Genomic DNA, 24,504 nt, shown 5'->3' on the forward strand with positions numbered 1-24,504 from the left:
GTCACCTGATCTATAGGATGAACAAATGTGAATGGAGAAACACAAGTAAACATGGCCTCTCCAAATAAGAACAAGATGCAAGGAAAGTGAAATAGAAGAAAGACATGCCAGATGGAGAATTAAAAAAAAATAAATAAATGGTACCCCAAGGCCTTGCATAAAACTGGTAGAAAGATCGGAGCAGAAATAATGAAACACATATGAAGACAGTACAAACAGAAAGCCTAATGACCCAAGTTTGATCTCCAGGACTCCCATAGTAGGAGTGAAACTGATGTCTGAAAATTGTTCTCAGTTGAATTGTGTCATGGAGACCCACTAGATTTGAATCTGAAGGTCTGACCCCTTCACATGTTCCAGCAGTTCATAGATGAGGTGAGTGTTGGGATGGGCTACCTCATATTCCTGGTTCCTGGCCTGAATGGCTAGAACCTGTCAGCTTTCCTTCATTATCACCACCCAGGTGAGCTTTCCAGCACTGTCCCAGCTGGTTCCCCCAATGTAGCGGACAGCAAGGAGCAAGGCCAGTTCTCCTGCCCTCACACCCTGAGGTCCAACTCACCCACAGTCACACCACCAGGAAGAGCTCTACTGTTTTGCCCAGGCAAGGTGCAGGGCCCACTCTGTGGATTGTTGTACTTGATGAGTGGCAGGGCCAGCTCTTCCATTCTCATGCCCTCTAGGTTGGCTTTCCTGGCTGAAGCAGGTGGCAGGTGGTGTAGGGAAGGGCAAATTTTTCCCTACCCTTGCCATCCCATGGCATACTGGCAGGGGGTGGGGGTCCCCCTAAACCTTTTAACTAATGTAAAGACATTTATTCCTAAAACTCAAATGCCTCTTTAATATAGCCAATTCAAGAAATTTTACTGCTTATTAAACAATCAGTTCTGGTATTCATAATTTTTAAGAATTTGAATTCCCAGAAATATCTTTCCTAAAATAAATGTGAAACAAGGCAGGGGCTGATATTTGCTCAGTTGAAAAAAAATTCACTTTATTTTCACAGATCAAAGGATACACTGGGAGCTCCTACTATGCACCCCGCTAACTTTGATTGAGGTGCTTCTCCCTCCTTGGAAATCTCACTGCTCCCTTGATCAATTTCTAAACCTGTCTTCTTGCTAGCTTCTCATGGCATCCTGACACAGGCTCTTGCCATGTAGCCCAAGAAAGCCTAGAAGTCAAGATTCTCCTTCAGCTTTTCACTTCTGGGATTATAGGTGAGATTTACATACTTTACTTTTCCAGAGTATAGCTTATCAAATCCCATTGAAACAACAACTCTGCTAAAAACAGAAGCAAATATATACACCCCCAAATCAACCAAACAACAATAAGCATCTAAATTCAGAAGCCCAGTGATGAGAACCCAAGCAGTTACAGGTAAAAGCAGTGGGGTGGCTGCACCACCTGGCTCTGATCAATTCCTTCTCTAGCAGGATGCATGTTTTGGCCAGGGACAGAAAGTGGGGTCTTTAACTTGAGCATGTTCTTGGAACCATGGTTCTAGCAGCCATGACTGCTGATCCTGGGCTCCACTCCCAGATCCCCCTAAGGTTCTCAGACACATTCTCTTCTCACTGCGCATGTCCTCACTGCACATGTCCTCACTTGTAACGTAGTGATGCTCAGAGCATTAGTATTTGTGCATCATGGGTTGTTATGAGAACCAAGTGAGACAGGCATATGAAGTACTCAGCATATAAAACTCACCTGATAGCAATGCATTCCATGGTACTCTGAGGTTCTAATGGACTATGCAAATGACCTCAAAAATTCTTGGAAAATTACAAAGCCACCATTTTATTGCTTTTCCAATATTGAGTAATCCACTCATGGTATTTTGGTTCATTACAAATAGCAGAAAGAGGCATGCAGTATGACAAATGAGTGCCGAGTCCAACTTCAGCTATCCATGTGATCCAAGCCTAATTACTACTTCTATGATATAAGAATACTAACCTCTGCCTTAAATGGTGGTAAAAGTTAGAAGATACGCCAAGGGCTCTGCCTGGGCTCTGGGCACATAAGAAAGGTTGCTGTTTATGTATGTTGTTTATGTATGCTGTTTATGTTGCTGTTATGTATGTGTCATGGAAAAGTGAAGACTCTAATGGTACTTAGCAGCAGTACCAAGATAACAATGTCCCCATAGACATCAACCCATGAGAAGAAAGCTATACTCACAGTAAGTCAGCATTCATACTCACTCAGAGATGAACAGCAAGGCTCCCTGTTAGGCAAGAAGACTTGTGGAGTGAGTCCCGGGGAAAAGCTCTTCACGAAGGCCATCCCCACATTTTGTCTTTTCTTGTTATTATTTTCTCAGAATTGAACTCAAGACATGGCTTTGCTCAGGAAAACCCTGTCAACTATCACCTGCCTGCATGTCCTATGCTCTGTCCCTAGCATAGTGCATATCAACTTCTTAAGTCTGCTTACATCTGCTCTACCCATGGACACTCCTGAGAAGACCTTCATTTTCCAGTAGATGCTCAGGACCTGGTATCAAACCGGAGGCAGTGCAAGCTGAGTGGATACTGAGATGTCTACCTGTTCCTTAGGGTCACATGGTCACATTTCATTTTATGTAAACATTCTTTCCATGGAAAATGCCATTTGTCTGCTGTATTATTAGACCATCAGGGATGGGACAAGTACACGGGTGAGGAAATGGCATGGTGTGAATGTTAATCTCCATTTTCAACTAGATCAAGAATTACCTGGGAGACACAGCTTGGGGCATATTTCTACCTGAAATAAGGGAGGTGCTACCCCATGGGCTAGCGGCCTGGGCTGAAGAAAAAGGAGAAAGTCAGTTAGGAACCAACATGCATCTCTCTGTCCCTGACTGCAGACACAGGTGACGAGCAGCTTCACGTCCCTGCCACCATGCCAACCTTTCCTGCCATGACAGACTCAGTTCACCTTTCAAACCACGAGCCAAGACCACCTTCCTTCCTTAGGTTGCTTAGGTCAGACACTTTGTCACAGCCATGAGAGAAGTAACTCATACATGTTATAGATTAGTTTTCTAATATGACTTTAACAAAGTACCCTAAATCTAGAATATTAGACAATACAAACCTATTCTTAGACTTCTATAGGTCACATGTTCTAAGATTTTGCCGTAGGTAGGGATGAATTCCTTGCAGAGGCACTGGGAAAGAATACAATTCTTGCATTTCCCAGGTGGTTAAGAGGGAGCTCGTAGCCCCTGGCCTGTGACCCTTTCCCCTATTTCAAAGCTGGTAACCCAGAGAAGGTGAATTATGTCATGAGAATTATCCTGGGCTCATCCAGAGTAATCTTCTCAAGGAAGGATCTCAAGATTCTTCCTTAGCCATTCTGCAAAGTCCTTCTTTCTATGACAGGTAACATGTGTGCAAGCTCCAGGGACTAAGATGCTGGCCTGCTGTGCCCACCACTGCACAGTCCTTCATGTTCTTCTCCCTCTAGTGTGTGTGCTCAGCTCTGGCAGACTTGAACCAATTTCTCAGAACAGCATGATACACTCAACAGAACTGCAGTGCTCACACACGCCAGAGTGGCTGCAGGCAGCTGTATGACTGTCTGACAATGAGGCCTCCTGGGGGAGGAAATCAGGAGACCTTTAGGGCCTAGCCTTGGCTAAGCCTTTTCTTTCCAAACATAAACCTAACTCTTCTTAGTATGAGACCTCCTGGACTGCCAGAATTGTCCTATTCATGGAACTTGCAGCCATGGGAGGCAGAACCCTGAGGGAAGGGCTCCTGGAGCAACCAGCTGCTGATTGCTGAATGAATATTGCATTCTACTTACTCTTCTATGATCTGTATTTATAGTGCCAACAGTCACAAGAATCCTTTCTTTGTGAGCTATGAGGGTTTAGTCATTTGGTGACTTCTCCTGTGTCCTTATCAAGAGGACTGATGATGAACTATAATATGGACTGGGCTTCAGAGACAGCAGGAAACAGTAGCAGTATTTTTGGAAACTTGTCATATACATAGTAGGCCTCTCATACTTTACACATTTTTTGTTTTTGTTTTTTGTCCTCCAAACTACCCAGTGAAGGACTAGGTAGAACATAACTCTGCTAAGTCCATATGATGAATAGAGAAGAGAGGCTAGGCTATAGCCCTACTATGCATAGCACACATCAGAGATGTGTATATAGTCAACTGTAAATAAGAAAGTAATGTCAGGTACCTTCCGATTATCAACTGTTATGAACCCAGGTTTCTAGCAAATAGGCTTTATGCCTCCTCCCTGATGCTGTACCCTGTGAGGCAATTCGTCATCTCCTGTTACTCTACAGAAGACCATTCCAAGAAAGCCAGCCTAGTTCAGGCGCAGCTGTTTCTGGCTGCATGTCTAACAGTTCTGAGCCACATTGAGACTGTATCTGTACAAGGGATATTGCTAGATTTTCTCCAAGCACACACACGTACACATGTGCATGCATACACACACAATCAACACGCTCATATTAGAACACACTGCAAAATGCATCTTAATGATGAACAGTTGGTCCGGTTCTGCTCAAGTGAAAGACAGCCCTGTAAGAGAGTCACCACCTGCCTTCCAGCTTGTACAGCAGCTTCTAAATGATTTCTTCTGTACCTGACACCTGCAGGTGTGGCCAGGGCCTTGCAATTACATTCCAGTGCCAGATCTTTCCCTTGAACTGACAATGTCATTCCCCACAATTCATGCCATCAAGAGATAACAGGACACACAGTGACCAAAGGCACCAAACTATCTCAATTATTCCTCTAGATGTCTCCTAAACTGGGAACATGCTACTATCATAGGAATCTTTGATTCTTCTAACATGGGAAAATACTATTGTCATAGGAGTCCTTGCTTATCTCCAAGCCTAGGATGCTTCTAGTTCTTGATGTCTATGTTTAAGGTGTTACATGCAGAGGCCATCAGCTTAAAAGGCACAGTGGAATACACACGACCAACAGACTGAAGTTAAGAATTAACCGGGCTTTTTCACTTGAAAACCTGTCACACAGTCACAACATGAGAATATACCATCAACTTCCCTGTATCACTTTTAGGCATGAGTGATTTAAGATCTGATATTATTGACATGAAATTTTTCCCTGCTCCCCCCAAATGCTTAATTGCTATCAGATCATTAAAATTGCAAAGGAAAAATTTTAAACACGAACATAACACAAAATCTCGCTCTAATCTTAGTTTCCTAGATGTTTTTTAATTTTGGTGATAGCAAAGGCTTGTGTTTACTTTACTAATAAGATTCAGCATAAATTATTAAGCTATTGACTATAAGATCAAAGACATTTCAGATTATATTCTGAATAATTTTGCCTTGACATCCACCAAAGGAATAGATCTGATGTGTCCCTGCATGGCCTCGGTGACCCCTCTCTTTCAGGATGCCCACCCCTTGGACATGAACTGTGCCCGGTGAAACAAACCCAAGCCCAGAATCTGCCTGTCACCTCATTATGACTCTTGGGAAGTCTGCATTTCATCTGACTCAAGAGACATGAAAAAAACTTCCAAGCTCTGAACTTCTTTTAAAGGACTGAAGACATTTCTTATGTGTAAATTTTTCTCATGCCTCATTCAGAAGCACAGTTAACAGCTTGAAGTGCAAACTAAGAAGGAAGGGGGATATGATGCTTGATAGCCTCTGTCTCCTAAGGGCCTACTGAGCCCATGCGCATGCCCAATGCAAGGCAGCATCCAGGAAAGAATCTCAAGAGCTGAGTTTTTGCTTTGAATATAAAGTTATTTTCATGTCAGAAAGTGATATCTACCATAACTGCAGTTTAATTCTTCAAATAAAAACTTCAAGACCCACCTCTTGCTGTAAGCATCATTAATGCAAATTGCTCGTTCATCCTTGATACACAGGCAGGCCTTTGCATAAAGAAGGAATGAAGGGCTACACTTTGATCTAAAGTCTATAATCAGTACCTAGGATGGTAGCAGAAATCTGAGGCCATTTGTTATAAATTGGAGTAGCATTAATACAAGTTAAAGCTCCATAGGCAGGGTGGGACACAGGGAATTTGAATCTAATCATCTACTAAGAAATACAATAGGTAAATTGTATTTCTCATGGAAAAGAAAATTTTGTATCTATATAAAATGTGAACATATACTGCTAAGGAACAGGTAGAAATCTCAGTATTCATCAGTTAGTACTACCCCCTCCTTGGTACCAGGCCCTGAGTATCTATTGGAAAATAAGATCATGTTCAACAGGGCCAGGATGCATCACTGATACAGTCCTTTCAATATTCTCTCCAACCACAACCAGAGCCATCTTTACTCCACAGGAGTGGTGAGGATGCTAGGAAATACAACACTTGCAATCTTCCAATGAATCTTTAGGTGATCAATCAAGTAAAATAATTACTACTGGGAGCTTCTTTTCAACTAGGTAACTATGTTCCATTTATATTTTAAATGAAAAAGAAGTCATGTGTGATGTTGGTGTCATTGTCATTTGACCCTCTCATAAGTTCCAGGCATCGTTTTCAAAAATACTAGAATTATGGTTTAGCATCATTTGGATCCAGGAGCTGCATAAAGTGAATAAAGGAGGTAGCAGGTGTTATGTTGTCTCAAAGAACGCCACAAAAATGAGCTAATACATAAAAGTGTCCCTGACGGCTCGTGATGATGACAGACATTCATCTTCTTTTTCTTTTAATTGAAATTAGAAACAAGCTTCTTTTACATGTCAATCTCAGTTCCCTCTCCCTCCCCTCCATCCTCCCCCCATCGGCCTCCTATCCCAACCCCTTTCTAATCCCCAAGGAGGGTGAAGCCTTCCATGGGGGAATCTTCAAAGTCTGTCCTATCATTTGGAGCAGGGCCTAGAGACAGACAATCATCTTAGAAAGTGCTAGAAAACTAGTTAAGAGCATATCCAGGGTATAAACTTACTGTAATCACACAATGATCAATCAGAAATTCACACCTCTGCCTATGCTCCCTCTCATTTCCAAAGTTCCATTATACATTTCCCCCCAAATCCTTTCCTAGACAAGTGTTCTTTCTACTTTGAATATAATTTTTATGAAGTTAAAAAAATACTGGTCTTACCAAAAGTCACTTAAAATAACTGAGATAAGCTTAATATGAAGGTATTTCACTATTTCCATCACTACTTAAGGGTGGTAGCAGCCCTGAAGTTGGTCCCTAGTGATACTTGCCTCCTGCTATTCACACTGCTGGGTCATACTTTCTTCTCAGCTGAACTCACTAACCCACTTTTAGTTAATTATACATGACAAAAATGATGGGTGTCACATAGGAAATACACTTTCCATCCTTCTTATGTTCTCTGCTACCCGTGGTAAACTGTCATTGTCACATCATGAGCAGGCTTTGATGAACACTGCACCCAGGAAATCCCTCACATGGGACTGCAATCTTGGCTGCCCCCACTGGTAATGTGAGGCACCTCACTGAGCTGCACTATATTTCTGACTCATAGAAACTGAGAGGTAATAATGATTGTGACAGAAAGCTGCTAAGTTATGAGTTAATTTGTTCTACTGCAATAGAAAATGAATACAAAAGATGTCACGCAGAGGTCTAGAAACCAACACAAACTCATGGAGAAAAGATGTACAAATGTCTCAATTAAAAGTCCTAAAAAGTTAAAAATATGGATTTAATATAACCAAACAGGAAGAAGAAATCTAAACAAATAAAGGAAACCAATCAGTGTAAATCCATTTCACTTGTAATTCAGGATTGTGAACTAGAAACTCAATGAGGTACTATTTAATATACATCATGTTGGCAAAAGTATAAGCCTAGGTGCCGGAGAGATGGCTCAGTGGTTAAGAGCACTAGCTGCTCTTCCAGAGGACCCAGGCACTATCCCCAGCACCCACAGGGTGGCTCACACCCATCCTTAACTCCAGTCCCAGGGGATCTGACACCATTGTGGCCTCTGCAGGAATGTAATGTAGACATACATGCAGGCAAAATACTAATATACACAAAATAAAATTAATTTTAAAGTGCAAGTGCAAGCAAACCAAGTGTGGGTGAGACAGTAGAGGGGCCAGGACACATCAACACTGCTGCTCTACATTCATAGGGAACTTTAGGAAGCACTGGGATGATGTCTAGTGAAGAAGTTGCAAGCTCAGGACCACGCAACAATTCCACCTCTGTGTATTATGCACACCAGAGGAAGCGATGCAGGCAAGTGCCAATCTCACTTCCGCTGTGACTCAGATGAGATGAGTTACAAACTCTAGCAGGGCATGGGCTTGGGATTAGGGTGGGCAAAGGGAGAAATGGCCCAGGGGTTTGTGCTCAAGGCATGCAGAGCCAGACCCTCTGAGAACATCAACTTTCCATCCCCGTTAACATCTTTCTCTTTTTCAGCTATAGTAACTTAACTGCTTTTTTTTAGCAGGCTCTCTCTCTCTGGCTCTCTCTCTCTCTCTCTCTCTCTCTCTCTCTCTCTCTCTCTCTCTCTCTCTCTCTCTCTCTCTCTCTCCAGCTCCTAAAATCGTTTGTGTCTAACTCCCAGTTAAAAAAATGGAGGTCACATGACACAAATGGATCTCACTGAGCTAAAATCTTCTGAGCTGTCTGCTTTTTTTCTGGAAAATCTAGAGGAGAACATTTCCCTACCCCTTCTAAAGTTTCTGTCCCTAGGCTCATGGCCTTCATCCAGCTTCCAAGTCAGGTTCCCCATATCTCTGACCCTTGATTCTCCTGCTTGCCACTCACTTTTTTAAAAAACCCTGTGATTATATTAGGCCCATTTGAAAAACTCATTTTGAGGTCAGATGACTAGCAAAGCTGAATCCAGCAGAAACTTTTAACTAGTTCCTGTCATGTAACCTAAATCACAAATATAGTCACACATTTGAGGGGTTGGGATGGTGTGTTACAGGGGTTCCACTGCTGAGATGAAACACCATGACCAAAAAGCAAGCTGGGCAGGAAAAGGGCTTACACTTCCATATCACTGTTGATCACTGAAGGATGTCAGAACAGGAACTCAAAAAAGAGCAGGAACCTGGAGGCAGGATCTGATGCAGAAGCCATAGCAGGGTGCTGCTTGCTGGCTTGCTTCCCCTGGCTTGCTCAGTCTGCTTTCTTATAGAACACAGGACCACCAGCCCAGGGATGGATACCACTCACCATAGGCTGGGCTCTCCCCGTTCAACTACTAGTTAAGAAAATGTTTCAATTGAGATTCCCTCCTTTCAGATGGCTCTAGCTTGTATCAAGTTGACATAAAACTAGTCAACAAATACAGAGATTTTACTCACTTTTCACCTCTGACAGTCACACAGTTGGGGGACCATGATAACTGAGTATCTTTAGGGCTGTTATGCAGCCTACCAGAGGACCCAACAGTGAGAATACAGTTAAAAAGTGGCTGGTCTGGGGCTGGAGAGATGGCTCGGAGGTTAAGAGCACTGGCTGTTCTTCCAAAAGTCCTGAGTTCAATTCCCAGCAACCACATGGTGGCTCACAACTATCTTTAATGAGATATGGTGTCCTCTTCTGGCCTGCAGGCATATATGGAGGCAGAATGTTGTGTACATAATAAATAAATAAATAAATCTTTTTAAAAAAGTGGCTGGCCAATGTAGGAAATGGAGAAATGAACCTCTCTTTTGGTGCCCATTCACAACTTCTCACATTTTCTGTGGATGCTTTAGAGCAGTGGTTCTCAACCTGTGGGTTGTGACCCCTTGGGGGGTGTTGAATGACCCTTTCACAGGGGTCAAATAAGACCATCCAAAACCACAGATATTTACATTATGATTTGTAGCAATAGCAAAATTACAGTTATAAAGTAGCAATGGAAATAATTTTATGGTGTGTGTTTGGGGGGGTCACCACAGCATCAGGAACTGTATTAAAAGGTCACAGCATTAGGAAGGTTGAGAACCACTGCTCTAAAGTAAGAACTACCCTGTGTTAATTTCCTAATGCTAACTGTAAAAAATGACTACAATCTAGCTAACTGGCTTAAAACAATATACATGTAACATTGCCTATCCAAAAAACAGTGAGAAAGCTCCTTCTTTTAGCATTCAGATTGCTTTTGCAGTCCACCCCTTCCAGTTCTATAGGTACCTGAAACCAAGGCATTACATCTAAGGCTGGAGCAGAAAGTTTTCTTATGGGGATAGAGAAAGAGGTTAAGGAGATGTGCTGATCACAACTGCCAAGATTTCATAGCTTTGGTGACTGAATATATGATGGTTTTTACTTTTCATTTTCTATGTATCTGCCTTCTGTGGCATCACTTGCAGTGTGCTCTGTTGAGCATGTGACATACATGGCCAATGGGATGTTATCAAACATGAAGGCAGAGGCCTAAGGTCACTTGTGTATGCCTGGTTTGCTGTTCTTGTTTCTTTGCCTTTACCATGTGAATAAGTCCCCGTGGTCTTTTGCAGGCCTAAGACCTGGAGGATAAAGTTGATAACTAAGTAGTTGAAGCTGAACACATTTGAGCCACCAATGTCCAGTTAAACCTCCAGACATGTTACCAGACTCCCACAAAGGTTTGAAGAGCTGCACTTCACTACTCTACAATTGACAGACACATGTGTGAGCCCTGCAGAGATCAGCTGGGCCTTACTGAGGTTTTGTGGTTGTTTAGGAGGGGGCATTTACAGTGGCAATGGAGAGATTGTTGATAGATGATGTCCATGTATTTGTCCAGGAGTGTTTTGAATAAGGGATATGCATGTATCCCTTGAACACTTAAATTTAACAAGAATGTATGCCATGGAAGGTACCTAGTTATCAAGAAGACAGATACAAATGAAGCAAAGTCATAGAACTAATGAAACTTCCATTTTAGGGACTGGAAACTGATAAAAGTTAGTTGGCATGTCCAATGGTGAAATCTGTTATAGAGAAAAAGAGCTACCTACATTGTGATGGCGATGGTGGGTAGTCATACAAAACCTAACCTAAGGTGACCTCACTGATGATGTAGTATTTCAGCAGAGACCTGGATGATACTTGATGACAGACACTTCTTTTGGACATCTAGTAAGAAGCACACTACCAGAGAGGGACTGGCAGGTGCATATGCTCTTGTAAAAGGCACTCCTGGTGCTTTCATGTCAAAGACCAGCAGGTAGGCACTGTGGCTGGACAAGTGTTCATGAGAGACAAGTCAAGGGCTCAGGCTTGGGGGAAGCTGTTGGATGTTGACTTTCACCTGAAGCCCTAAGATTCTTTTTTTTTTTTCTACTTTAATTTTTTAATTGTTAAACATATGTAAAATAAACCTGACAGTTTTAGCCATTTTAAATGCGGTGTTCCATTGGCATTCATCACACTTACTAGGTTTACCTGGCTGTGCAGCTGTAACTATTTCTTATAGTTCATAATCCCATAGAGCAGCTCTATCTCTATTGTAGCTGCCCGCTGTCACCAGAGGGCTTGAAGACCCTAAGATAGCTTATTCCACACCTTGAGTAAATGAACTCATACAGTATTTGTCACATTTTTGGTCTCTTATTTCATTTCAACCTCAAGGTTAACCCATGCTGTCTCATATGTGAGAAATTCATTTATTTTCATGGTTGAATGAAATTCTATTGTGCCACATACCACATTTTATTTGTCCATATATCTCTGGATTGGGAGGTGTGTGGCCTGCTTCTTGTTTTTGTGAATAATCCCAGGATGAATAGTGGGATCTGAAATCTACTTTCAATTATTTTGGGTATAGGAAAAGGAACGGAATTCCAGGGTCTTGTAGACTTAATGGATGACTCTGACAATGAGGACACAATCTGCCTTAGACAGGATAGTGACAGGGAGATGGTCAGGCAGATTGTGATAACAGGATAACTGCACAGGGCAGGGAAAGTTACTTTGTGGGAGAATGCTTGAGAAAAGACTCTACCTCAGATGCTTTTGGGCTGTTCAGAGCAAGTGACCTCAGGTGAAAAGTAACAGGAGGAAAAGTCACTTGGAAGAGTCATTCCAAGTCACAGGAAAAGTGGGGACCTAAGAATGCCATCAAGATATTTACTTTAGGTGACTCTCCTTTACAGATGCTATTTCTGCTTGTACATCTGACTCAATAGCTACTGACCACATTCTATTCTTGCTGAGCACACCTGATTATGGGAAAAACCCCTTGAGTCATGGATGAGATATTAGCATCTTGACTAGCCCCCAAACAAACCTTCAATTCCACACCATTCATGGACTGCTTACTATGATCTAGTATTCCCCATGCCTTATCTCAGTCTATTGTTAGATACTATGAATCGGGTTTTATCATTCCTAATTTGTAGCTGAGCAAACTATCTAGAGAGGGCAAATGCCCAGAGGATGACGGCAGGATCTGAAAGGGTGAGGCCACAATGCCAAAGTCACCGCTGGTCCCAAGCTCATGGGCACAAGGGCTGCTTTATTCTTTTTAAATGAATGCTTGCAACAAGGAAGTCTGATGAGCCAGGGGCCTGTGGGAAGAAAGTGCTCCTCTTGATAAGGTCTGCAATCATTCTTTGCTGCTGGTGTTCTTTGGATTTCTCTCTCAAGAGGTGGAAATCTGAAAGGAACTGTATCCCAGTTTTGCAGGTTGGCTTCCTACCAGATAACTGTCCTAGATAACCGACCTGATGTATGGCCTGAATATTTATGTTTCTTGGTAGTTTTACAGAATTGCATTGGGGAGATAGAGGGAAAAGAGAAAATTTGTTTCCCCAAAGCTCTTTACTGCTAACCCAAAACCTTGCAAACCATGTTAGAAAACAAACAGTCTATTCCTTCAAACATCCTGGATTTGGTCTAATTTTTAAAGTGTTGTATCATTTTATACACAATGAAAGGCCAATGCTGAGTGTGACAAGAGACACAGACTGTATTTTTACCAGTAGAAAAGGGGGGGCAGAATTCATGGTGAAAAGCAAGCCCTTGCTCAGAGGTACACAGTTCTTAAGAGTTCCTACAAAAGAAACTTAACTTTACAAGATCATTATCGGTTTCAAAGGAGCTTTTGCAATCTGCTTATCATGATGTCAAAAGACTTCAAGGAGCAGACTGAGAAGCTTGCCTGAGAGTTCCTGCTCAAAGAACACATTAACATCCTGAGTGATATACAGAAGTGTATTGTCTACTCCCAATCTCCTTGCATAGAGAATTCATCCATTCTACCCTGCAAACCACTGAAAGCCAAGTGCATTCAACAAAGACAGGCTGTGAACTAACTGGAGGTACTGTGCTCTGGATATGGAATGATGTACCAGACTGGGTAGGGTATCTCTACCCTCACAAAGGTCTCCAACATTTCTTCCCAGCATGTCCCTTGCCTGGCCATGAGGACTCCGTCACCAAGTGACTGTATGGAGCAGTCAATCTGACTCCACAGGACTTACTTAGTGTGGGCAGGGCATAGCTGCTGCTGTGCAGGAGGACTGAGATGTCAGGCTAACCTGTGCTGCAGCACAGTATAACCAGTTCTGGAGAAAGGCACACTCTAACAGGGTTAGTGTAAATGTTTAGCTTCCAAAACCCAGAGTTGCCAGTCTTCATACGGAAGATTATTTCCCTCTGACTGCCCACTGCCCACAGTTGCTGTGAGTGTGAAAGAAAGTCAGACACAGTCCTGTGCGTTCTGCATCCACTCATGATCCTTTCACATACAGAATGCCATTCTTCACTTACCCAAAGTCCTTCTCCCCTTTAGAGCCCAGTTCTGATCTCACAGCCGTGAAACCACCAGAGTGGAAGCTGAACCTCCTCTCCATGTGAGAGTTCCCACTGGCATCCAGTTCCCCCCAAACCTTTCTCATGTGTCTTTGTCCCCAGGGACAAACACAAGACTCAGGTTCTGTAATTAGAGTTAGCATGAGGAAGAAGGGAAGCGGACAGTCACAGCTCTCACCAGCAGCCCCAATATGCTTCCAGACAACAGCAAAGACTCTGCTCATAGCTTCAGTGGCCTACAAACGACCCAGCATCTGCCTTTCAAACCTCTTCCTATGGAAGCTCTTCCACTGTGCCCTGTTTCCTGCAAAGATCTCCGGTCCCGATACCTCTTCAAAGACTTTCCACCATGTTATGCTTCAATACTATCTAACTTAGCACTCACTGGACATGTTCCACATTTGATTGACACATACCCACTGTTTTAGTTACTATAATAAGAACACCACAGACTGGGGGCCATTTGAACAACAGGTCTGTGATTTTGGGAAATCTAGATGAAGACCTGGCAGAGCTGCTTGCAAGTTCATGTATGGCACTTCCTTGCTGTGTCTTCATCTGTGATTATAGAAGATTCAAGCCTGTTGCAATGGGGCCTCTGCCACCACAACCTGCCTCCCAAAGCCTGCACCTCTTTCATGGTGATGTTTTGGGGAGAAGTGACTATTGAGACACACATTTGTCTTCCTAATACCCTGAAAGGCAAGTTTACACCCCAGACCTCTGAGTCCCAAGCAGTGCTTAACACTGCCGAGCAGCTTTGGCACTTCAGAATTGACAGCAGAATTTTTATTCCAACCATTTTTGGAGGATAGAAGAAAGTACTATTAGTGATGTCAGACCCACAGGTACAAACTGGGATAGCCCCAGACATATGGGACACAGGGTTCTATCTGGTGTTGGTAAGTAGTTACTGAATAGAAAGGGAAAAAACGACATTGAGAGAAACAATGAATGACAAAAAGACACGGGAAAGCTCTAGAAAGCTGGGACCCACTCACCACAGGTGACAGTGTTTCTAAAGAGTTTCCCTGACTCTAGCCCTCAGGGGTGTGGTGGGGTACTGGGGACCTTTTGGGTTCAAAAGGTGCTTAATCCAGTCTTTTATCTAACAAGGAAGCTAAACCAACAAATGCTTTCCACTCTGAATCGATTCACTTTACATTTGGGAAAAATAATCCACAAATTACAGTTACATCATTGGGCTAGCTAAATTTGATTACCGACTGTTTGGATTATAAAAAGTGGCTGCAAGGGTGTTTCTGAAGAAAAACTGAGTGAATAAGACCTGCCCTGAATATGGGCAGTACTATCGCAAGGTGGGGAGTCCCAGGCTAGATAAAGAGGAAAAGGGAGAAAGTGAGCTAAGTGCCAGCATCACTTCCCTTCCTTCTTCGTCTACCCAGATGTGAGCAAGCAGCTTCTCATTTCTGCTGCCACAGCCATCAGCTACTCCTGCCTCCATGTCATGATGGAATGCGCCTTTTAATCACAAGCCAAACTAAACCCTTTCTTCCTTGAGTGAGTCCTTTTTAGATACTCAGTGCAGTCATGGGGGACAGTGTACCCCTTATGATCGCTACCCTCACTCTACTTCCTGCTCACCAGAGTCACAGCAGAAGAGCACAACATCCATAACAGCCAGACCAAAATCTACACAAAGGTCGAGAGCACTTTCATTGCTTGTATCTCTAATAGCAAGTCCAGTGCAAAGATAGTATGGAAACAGAAGCAGTCAGGAGGCATCTGCATGTTGCATGTATGAGCAACTCAGACTCAGCTGTCTGATTCTTTGCTCTTGAACTCAGCCTCCCTAGCTCTGCGTATCTGTCACTGCTTTAACTCGACTTCACTACTCGTTCTCCCCTATCCCAGTGGGGCAAAGGAAATAGTGTGTGTGTGTGTGTGTGTGTGTGTGTGTGTGTTTGCATTTAATTTTACTATATGCATCTCATTGTCACTGTGTACAAAAATGCTGGGAACACTTTTCATGGTATTCAGGCACCCTCCCCCAGGCTATTCTAACAACCTAAGGCATTGCAAGCCTCAACACTAGGCACATAGTAGAGGCTCACTAAATAGTAGCTGTTATTATCATTATCAAGGCACAATTAGTCCCATGATGCATGCAACTCTCCTTTCTATGCCCAGCTCCAACCCTCAGGGGGAGGAAATTATCATTGCTGATTGCACAATTAGGGGTACAAGTGAAATGAAAGCTAATTGTTCAGCATCAGCTCTGCTGATGATGCTTTGAATGGTACTCAAATTGGTACATGAAAGGTATCGTAAACACATTCAACACAGTTCAACTGATGTAATCTATACTAGTGTGGCAGTGTCCCACTAAATACAGCCCTGAAGAAAGTGTGGACTAACAGCTATGCATTCAGCCTGTGCAATTTAAATGTGTCCTAAGTAGTCTGCAAAAGAAACCAATGAGATGCAATATGGAAGACAGCAATGAGCACGATATTACATGTACTGTGGTCTTAATTGTCTGTGACACCAATTTAACACACGGGCAATAAAGAATTCAGTATTGCATGGTTTAAAGTAAAAAAAAGAAAACGAACTGGAAAAACGTCTTGGGATCATAGCCAACATCTTGGGAGTGGAAGGAGAATAGGAAGGAACACACCCTCATTTGCTCCTAACATGGTTAGCTGATCTGTTTGAAATTAGATCTACTTTCAACTTAATTATTAAGCCATTTCTTAACCTCATGAACGAAGTTTTCATGTGCTTTCAAATCTGGCCCTGAACTAATAGCCCCTTTCACTTCAGTGGTTTTGGAAATGAATGTTAGATGGGAAGGAAAGCATTTAAACAGTGTTTTTCTAAGGGCCAAAACTCTGAAAGCACAGCATAGTTTGTACATAGAATTTAGTACATCTGATGGTCTTGTAGGCCCTTTGTTAGGTGATGAGGCAAGTATCCTCCCCTAAAATGCCTTCTTTCTTACCAAGAGTGGCCACAGGCTTGGAGCTGAGCTGTCTAGCTTACTCAGGTGAGCACACACACCACAATGCTGCAGGTAGAGATCAGAGGACAACTTGTAGGCATTGGTTCTCTCCATCCATCATGTGGGTCTCTGGGATCTAACTCAGGTGGTCAGGCTTGGTGGCAGGTGCCTTTACTCACTGAGCCATTGCACAGGTCCATCTGTGATTTGTGTTAATGTCATTCTCATTATAGTTTCTTAAGGTGACTTGCTTTCTTCTGCCATTTTGTAAGAAGTTAATGATTAATGGATGCATTAGAAATTATAGACTAGTATGTAGTTTCTATTGTCAGTTAAAGTAAGATCATGCCTTAGTGTAGATCACAAATAATGCTGCTGCTGCTAGCGTGTGGCAATATTTACTGTGCTAAGCCTCTTTTGCTATATCCTGTAAAACAGGTGCTCCTGTGGGTCTCATAAGTAGAGACCTGGGCAGGTGAATTTCTTCAAGTTCATACTGTTTGCTAGGAATGGAACAAGTATTCAAACCCAGGTTATCAAAATCCTGAATGTATGCCCCGAATTGTTATGCTGCACTGTGTAACAAAAACCTAAGTAAGCAAAGTACTTTAAAGAAGTCTACAGCCAAACTAAAGGCCAGGAAATTGCTGTTCTATACCTATTAAATTCACATGTCCATCTACATGTCCACATTATCCACTTATCTTCCCTAAATGACTTAATAAGTATGTGAGAGACACTGTGATTCAAGGAAGTGAGCTGTAGGGTATTGCAAGAATTGCCATTATAATTGGACCCAAGCTGTCAGGCCACAAGCCATCCTGGCCTTTCACAAGTGGCCACCTCTTTCTTAAACCAATTCTAAACTAGGAAAGAACTTACAACAACAAAAATAAATCTTTGCATAAACCCAACTATTTCTAAGCTTAAAGTTCAAGAGAGTGTTTCTATCAGGCAGACCCATGTATGACTTCTTAAGTATTGATGAGAGAACTGGTAAGATCAAGTACTTTGTGTAGAATGAGTCACAGAAGTCTCCAATAGCTCTGCTTCTCTCATCATGCAGGGCCAGAAAGCTGCTATGACCCAGTACACAAAAGGTGCTTAGTCCCACCCACTTCCTCATCATTTTCTGTCTCACCTTTCTTCTCTTCTTGGATCCACTAAGCTTACTTTGCTATACAAAGAGGAATTCCTGACCAGAAGTTATCAAATAAGATTCCTGAAATGTAAAGAGAATGGAACTGGACTGTAAAGCACATGTCTGGCACACCTGGATGGACTAGAGCAAAACCATGAGTCATGGAGACGGAGATCAGAAGTTGCCAAGGATTAGCAGAGGGGAGGAAGGGGAATTAATGCTTAGTAAGTGCTGAGTTAGTTTTATAATATTAAAAAAAGTCCTGGAAACTGGTTGCAGAACAAATTGACACTATTAAAATGCTTACAGTAGAAAAATTTATTCATGCTCATCCTCCTTTTCTCCTTCCTTTCTTATTATATCCATCCATCCATCCATCCATCCATCCATCCATCCATCCATCTCTGAATACTAAAACCAGGGCCTCCTGCATGGTAGGCAAGTGCTTTACAGAGCTATACCCCCAGCCTTATTCTTATTTTTTGAGATAGGGTCTTAGTAAGTTTCTCAGGCTGGCCTGGAACATACTACATAAACAAGGCAGGCCTTAGCCTCCTAAGTACTGGGATTATAGGCCTGTGCCACCAGGCCTGGCCAAACTTCAAATTAAAAAAAAATATTTATGCATATAGTGTTTTGCTTGCACATATGTCTATGCACTAGGTATATGCCTGGTATCTATGGAGAACAATAGAGGGTGTCAGGTCTCCTGGTACTGTAATTAATGATGGTTGTGATCTGCTACATAGTTCTGGGACTTGAACCTCTGGAATGGGTTCTCTCATAGAGCAGCCAGTGCTTTTAACCACAGAGTCATCTCTCTAGTTCCACAGATTTTATGTTGTTTTTTGAAGTTGGTAAGACTTGGATATAAAAAGTGACTCCTGTTCCTCTACCTGGCTCCTCTCATTTCATGACTCCAAGTAAGTTATTTATTAGTCTACTCAAGTTCTGGTTCTTTATCGGGACGGCAACAGTAGCCTATCATGAGGACGATATGAATGCATCTAAGATACTCAGCATACCACTTGGTCCATGATAATCACTCCCTAAATGTTGGTTTGAGATTGCAGCAGAAGTCAGAGAAAATTTAGCCAATGGTAAAAAAGGATCATTATTCTGAGATTTGAAAATGGAATATGATTATGTTTTAAAAAGGAATTTTCTAGTGTGGGAGATGTAGTTTAGTGGGTTGAAGGGCCTAACATATCAGAGGCTCTGAATTTAATTTCTAGCACTACCTAAAATGAGGTGCTAAAGGCACACATACTGAAATTCCAGGTCCTCCGGAAGGGGAGTCTGGGAGGTCAGTACTCAGAGCTCATGCTAGGCCTCAGCCAACTGTTACCTGGGCTACACTAGACTCTGTTCCAAGATGAAAAATATAATTAGGGTTATTTATTGATATATTTCTAGATACAATGATAAATGGAATTCTCTTACAAATAATTAAGGTAGGTAAGAACACAGATAATGTAAGATTGACTAGAAGGTGAGAACTATTCAAGATGAGTAATCAGGGGGATGTGGGATGAAGTTGATATGCTATTGTTAGACGTGCTTGAAATTCTCTGTGAGTAGATTTAAATATGACCATAAAACAAAACCTGACCCCTCACTTGGATGATGAGTCACAGACAATTTTTCATTCTATTGAATGGTGGTTGATTTGCACATCTCAATGCTTGTCTACCTATAGGTTTCCTTTTTTCTTGTTGTTTGAGTCATGATCTCCCTTATGTAGCCCATGTTGGCCTTGAACTTACAGTGATCCTCTTGCATCATCTACCAAAGTATTGAGTGCTGGCATTCCAAGTGGATGCCTCTTTGCCCATAGGCTTCCTTTTGATGTCCACCTGCAGTTTCTACATCTGCTGTTAAACTATTATATTTACATCTACAGTTTCTACATCTGGTGTTAAACTAATATATTTACATCTGCAGTTTCTACATCTTTTGTAAGCTATTATATTTAAAAATATAAAAATACTTTGAAGGAAGGTACTTTACAGGGATGGATAATGCTGCTCTCAGAAGCTATTGTTATTAAACAAACATTCCAGTGCCAGGTATGGGACATTATCCTATGAGCTGAGTTGTTGATCAGAAAGGACCCAGATACTTCCCAAACAACACAGACTACTGCCATTGCTCTTGATTAGCCACTGTAACTAAATTCATAAGACCCTACTGCTGAAAACACCATGCACTTTTGTTTCAGGTCCTAGAGAAATGGCTTAGGAGAACTGTTCCTGCTGTCTAGCTTTCATTGCACTGGAAGGTGTTATGTGGGCTGCTGGAGGGGAAAACTCATTCATGGTCTTATCCAGCTATGAATCCTGTGAGTTTTAATACCAACCAACCAGCAAAATGTGCTCACTGGTACTGAGAGGCAGTAACCAACCACTTATGATTGGATGTGAGGCAGGAAAGAATTCATGTCTAAAAAATAATCATGTCTAGTATTGTAAACCTTGTCAAAGGCCTATGGGTGTGTGTATGTGGGGTGACCTATAACTGTTGTTTTGCTAAATGAAAGTGGTGTCCAACTGCCTTCTAAACATTTACATTTATCCCCATAGATTAGTGTTATTCTCAGCTTTGGTCAGAGAAACTTCTGTTTGCAATGGATGGTGGTTAAAGAAGAGACTCACAACTGGCCAAAGTGCTGAGAATAAAGGACTATTGAGTGCTCAACCCTAAATAGTGCATCTTTATCATCCCCTCAAAGGCCCAGAGAGTATTAATGAAGAGAAGGCAGAAGAAGGCTATGATTCTGTTTCTTGGACATGGCACGCTGCTCTGATGAACTCAAAGCAGTAGTGGCTATCTGTACAAGACTGTCCATCAGGATTTTGTTATTCATGAGGAAGAGGCTCATGAGGCCCCATTCTCCTTTGAGGTGCATAGGGGGCAGGTAGAGTCATATTCCTCAGCAGTGTGGTCACTGATACGTGCTCAAATAAATACTTCCCACTTATGCTCCTGCAAGCAACCCTAATTAAATGCAGCGGGGTGCTCTACTCCATGTGTGTACTGTATCATAGTAGAAAGGGAACTATTTGGAAAGAAAAGGTTTGGAGGAAGAGAATAAGATAACAGGGGTACAATATAAGCAAAGTTTTACATATATGGAATTGTGATAGAAATAAATTTTAAAAATAGATCATGTATCTGCCACGATGGCTCATACCTGTAATCCTAGTATGACAGAAGGAGTGCTATGAGTTTGGGGCCAGCCTAGGTTACATAATGAATTCCAGAGCGGCACTGACTATACAGTGTGTTCTGATCTCAAAAAGAGGACTAGACGAAACAACTCCATATCTCTAAAAATACTTGACTGAATCATTCCCAGAGTTTCTGACTTGGGAAGCTGGGGAGAGGCAGGTGTGGAACTGGTGTTCTTCTGCAGCTCGGGGATAATGCTAGCACTGTGAACATGGGGACCACAGTGCAGAATTATTGTCTCAGATTATATGTCACCATTCCTTCCTCCACCTTAAGAGCCCAGTCCCCTGGCACAGCTGTGCTATGAGAAAGGTCACAGTCTGGCCTTCACTTGATTTACAGTCGTCTCTGAGCTCAGATGCCTTCACTTAAATTATTACATAACATTTCCTAAATCAACCACACTTCCTCAACTTATTTCTTAAGTTGTGGGTGGCATTTGACTCCCATCTTCCCTAAAAATAGTCAGACTAATTGTGTCTCTACTTTTCTCTCCTCCTCCACACCTCTAATAAAACTGGGAAGAAGAGAATTGACATTTCTAACTGTCTCGATGGCACACACCTAGAAGCCCAGTTTCTGAGGAAACTGAAGCAGGACAATGGGGACAGGCTGGACAAAGCAAATGATCAAGACCTTGTCTCAAAATAAAATTTATAAAGGTGGGAATTACATGGTAGAGACTTGTATCATATGAGGAGGCTCTGGGTCCAATTCACAGTGTGTCAAAGAAGAAAAAAAAAAGAGGTTTCTCTCTGTCCTTTTCCATGAAAATGTAATTTCTTAGAGACAGCAACTCTAATTTACTATAGTACCTCTTTCCATCAGCTCTGGGGAATCTAATCATTATGTAAAGTAATAATTCTTGATTATTAATATTTATGGAATTCCAAGTTCTTCCATGTGGTAGCACTGAGTCTACTGTCAAGATTTTTTTAATTCACTGAATAGTAGACAGAAGGTTCTTTAGCGCCCACTCTACATTACCATGTTGTATGTGAGACAACCAGGGTTTGGGGAGCTCAGTGATATGAAGGTCATTAAGTGAATTAAAGGGACAGAATCATATAATTCAGGCCTCCTCCTCCATTGCCTAGAAGGCTTCCCTAGTCAGCTGTCCCTCTCACCAGTTCCACTGAAGGATGTCAGCAGGGCCTGACATACAACAGGGTAAGCCCAAAGCACAGGGCTAAACATGTAAAACGTGACCTGAGAGATGGCTTAGCAGTTTAATATCAAAGTCTTTTGATCCTGGAATGTCGGTCATGTGTTTAAAGACTGGCAAATACAGATAAAGAGGAAAAGAGGAAGTCACAAACAACAATGCAAGAAAGAGCTGTGGGGCATTTCCCTTAACACCCCCACTCCCCCAGAGTCCTTGCTTGTAGTTTCATGCATGTAAAATAGTCCATTTATATAATAAGCCCAGGGAAGCTAGGAACCACATGAACTCATCACATCTGGCCTCTGAGCTTTCCTGTGCAAAGGCGGGTTTGTGGCAAAACTATTTCCTAGGCTGGAAGAAGGGAGAGGAGAGGAGACAAGCGGGCCTCTTAGAATTGAAGCAGCACTGGATTTTTAGAAGGCACACGTGCAAGCGTAGCAGAAAGGGCTGTTGTTATAGAGAACTAACAGAAGGCTTAGAGCCTGAGCCTTTCACAAGAGACCCACAGGTGAGAACTAAGCCACACGGGGCCTTTAAAATATTGCTGCCATTTGCTGTAAAATTCTTTCCAGTACAGTAATTAAAAACCAACCTTATTGATGGGGGAAGTCCTTCTATATATATGCTTCTCTATTGGCTGATGAATAAAACACTGTTGGCCAATAAGGCAGGAAGATAGGGAGGACTAGGAGATGAGAATTCTGGGGAAGGTAGGCAGAGAAAGCCTGCCAGAGTCAGTTGCCATGTAGCCCGCCAAAGGAGTAACAGGTCTGGGCATTCTCTGGTAAGCCAAGGCCAGGTGGAAAGAAATAGATTAATATAAATGGGTGAATAATTATTAGCCAATAAGAAGCCCTAGCCACTGGCCAACAATTTATAATTAATATAACATCTGTGTGTTTATTTGTGGCCCAAGGGCAGCGGGACCAGGTGGGACCAAGAAAATCCAACAACACCTCATAGAGCTAGAGATATAGCACTGTCACAGAGGGCTTTCCCAGCAAGCATAAGGCCACAGAAAGGCAAGTAAAAAAAAAAAAAAAAATCTCTTAAAGCACACTATAGGTTAGCTAATTTCCTTGAAAAACATTCGGAGAATAAGCTGATATAATCAAGTCAAATATTTAGCCATTTCATTTCAATGCCAGACTACTGTTGCTTCCAGGCAATTCTCTCCAACTTTCACATAAGATTAAAGCAAGCAAACAAAACCCCAAACAATGAAAACAATAACAAAAATACTTCCCAAACCACAAATAAACATCAGTGATTTTGTTTCTCAAATTTTAACAAGATGGTAGCCTCAAACTGGTTACAGCAGTACATGCCCTGTAATCCCAGCATTTGAGTTCAAAGTCATCTTCAGTTACAAAGTGAGTTCAAGTCTAGTCTAGTGTACATGAGTCCCTGTCACAAAGTAAAATAAAGTAACATAAAATAAGATAAAAATACTGGTGAGATGCCTCAGTGGAAGAAAGCAGTTGTTGAACAACCCTGACAACCTGAATTCAATTCCTGGGTCTCACAGAGGAAGGAGAGAACCAACTCCCCAGAGTTGCCCTCTGACATTCATATTTGGGCGCGCACGCACACACACACACACACACTGCTAATGATAATGATAATAATAATACTAAAGTGTATGCACATAAAAAAAGAAAGCTGGCATGGTTTTGACACATGCTAATCCATGCCTCCCTGCTGTGGGTGAGATACCATGTATAGGTACCCTCATAAGCAATAGCCAAGTACAGAAAAGGTGCCACTCTTATTGGATTTGGGTTCAACATCATCAGAAATAACAGAGGCGGAGGACACATTTGCCACTACTCCTGAAGCAAAGCTATACTTCCGTGATTTCAATTAGGATGTCTTTACTATTCAGTCAAACTAAGAGCTACAGAGGAAAATGGTCTCGGAACTGCATGGGCAGGTAAGTACCAGTTATCTTTCTTCCATATGTTAAATCATTGCTATATACTTTTGTGGGAGGGGGTGTTTAACAACTGTGTTGAAGAAAGGACATCAAATGATGCCTAGAAATGTGATACACATTTTCATTTCACACTCCATCAGCTTTTACAACCGTAGCTCAATGAAATGTGTGAGAGAGCTTGGCAAACAGCCATATTTACCAAGGTATAAAACAGAGGCCAGGTTCCTTTTTTTATAGAATGAAAAAATGTTTAATTTTCACTCCACAGGACTCAAGTATATATGCTGCTCACACTAGCAAGAGGGACCACACCATGTGTATGGCACGGCTTAGTGTCTGTTCACCTGTAGGCTTTAACTGTGCTA

The 24,504-nt window shown here is 42.1% G+C and overlaps 1 protein-coding gene across 2 annotated transcripts in view; it reads right to left on the reverse strand.

The window, feature by feature from the left end:
- The window catches only part of Cdkal1 (CDK5 regulatory subunit associated protein 1 like 1), a 562,780-nt gene that overhangs the window by 2,823 nt on the left and 535,453 nt on the right, over positions 1-24,504 (reverse strand). The gene's annotated exons all lie outside the window — the stretch shown is intronic.

The sequence above is a fragment of the Cricetulus griseus genome, chromosome 3, assembly GCF_003668045.3.
Source record: "Cricetulus griseus strain 17A/GY chromosome 3, alternate assembly CriGri-PICRH-1.0, whole genome shotgun sequence".
In the NCBI taxonomy this organism is placed as follows: domain Eukaryota; kingdom Metazoa; phylum Chordata; class Mammalia; order Rodentia; family Cricetidae; genus Cricetulus; species Cricetulus griseus.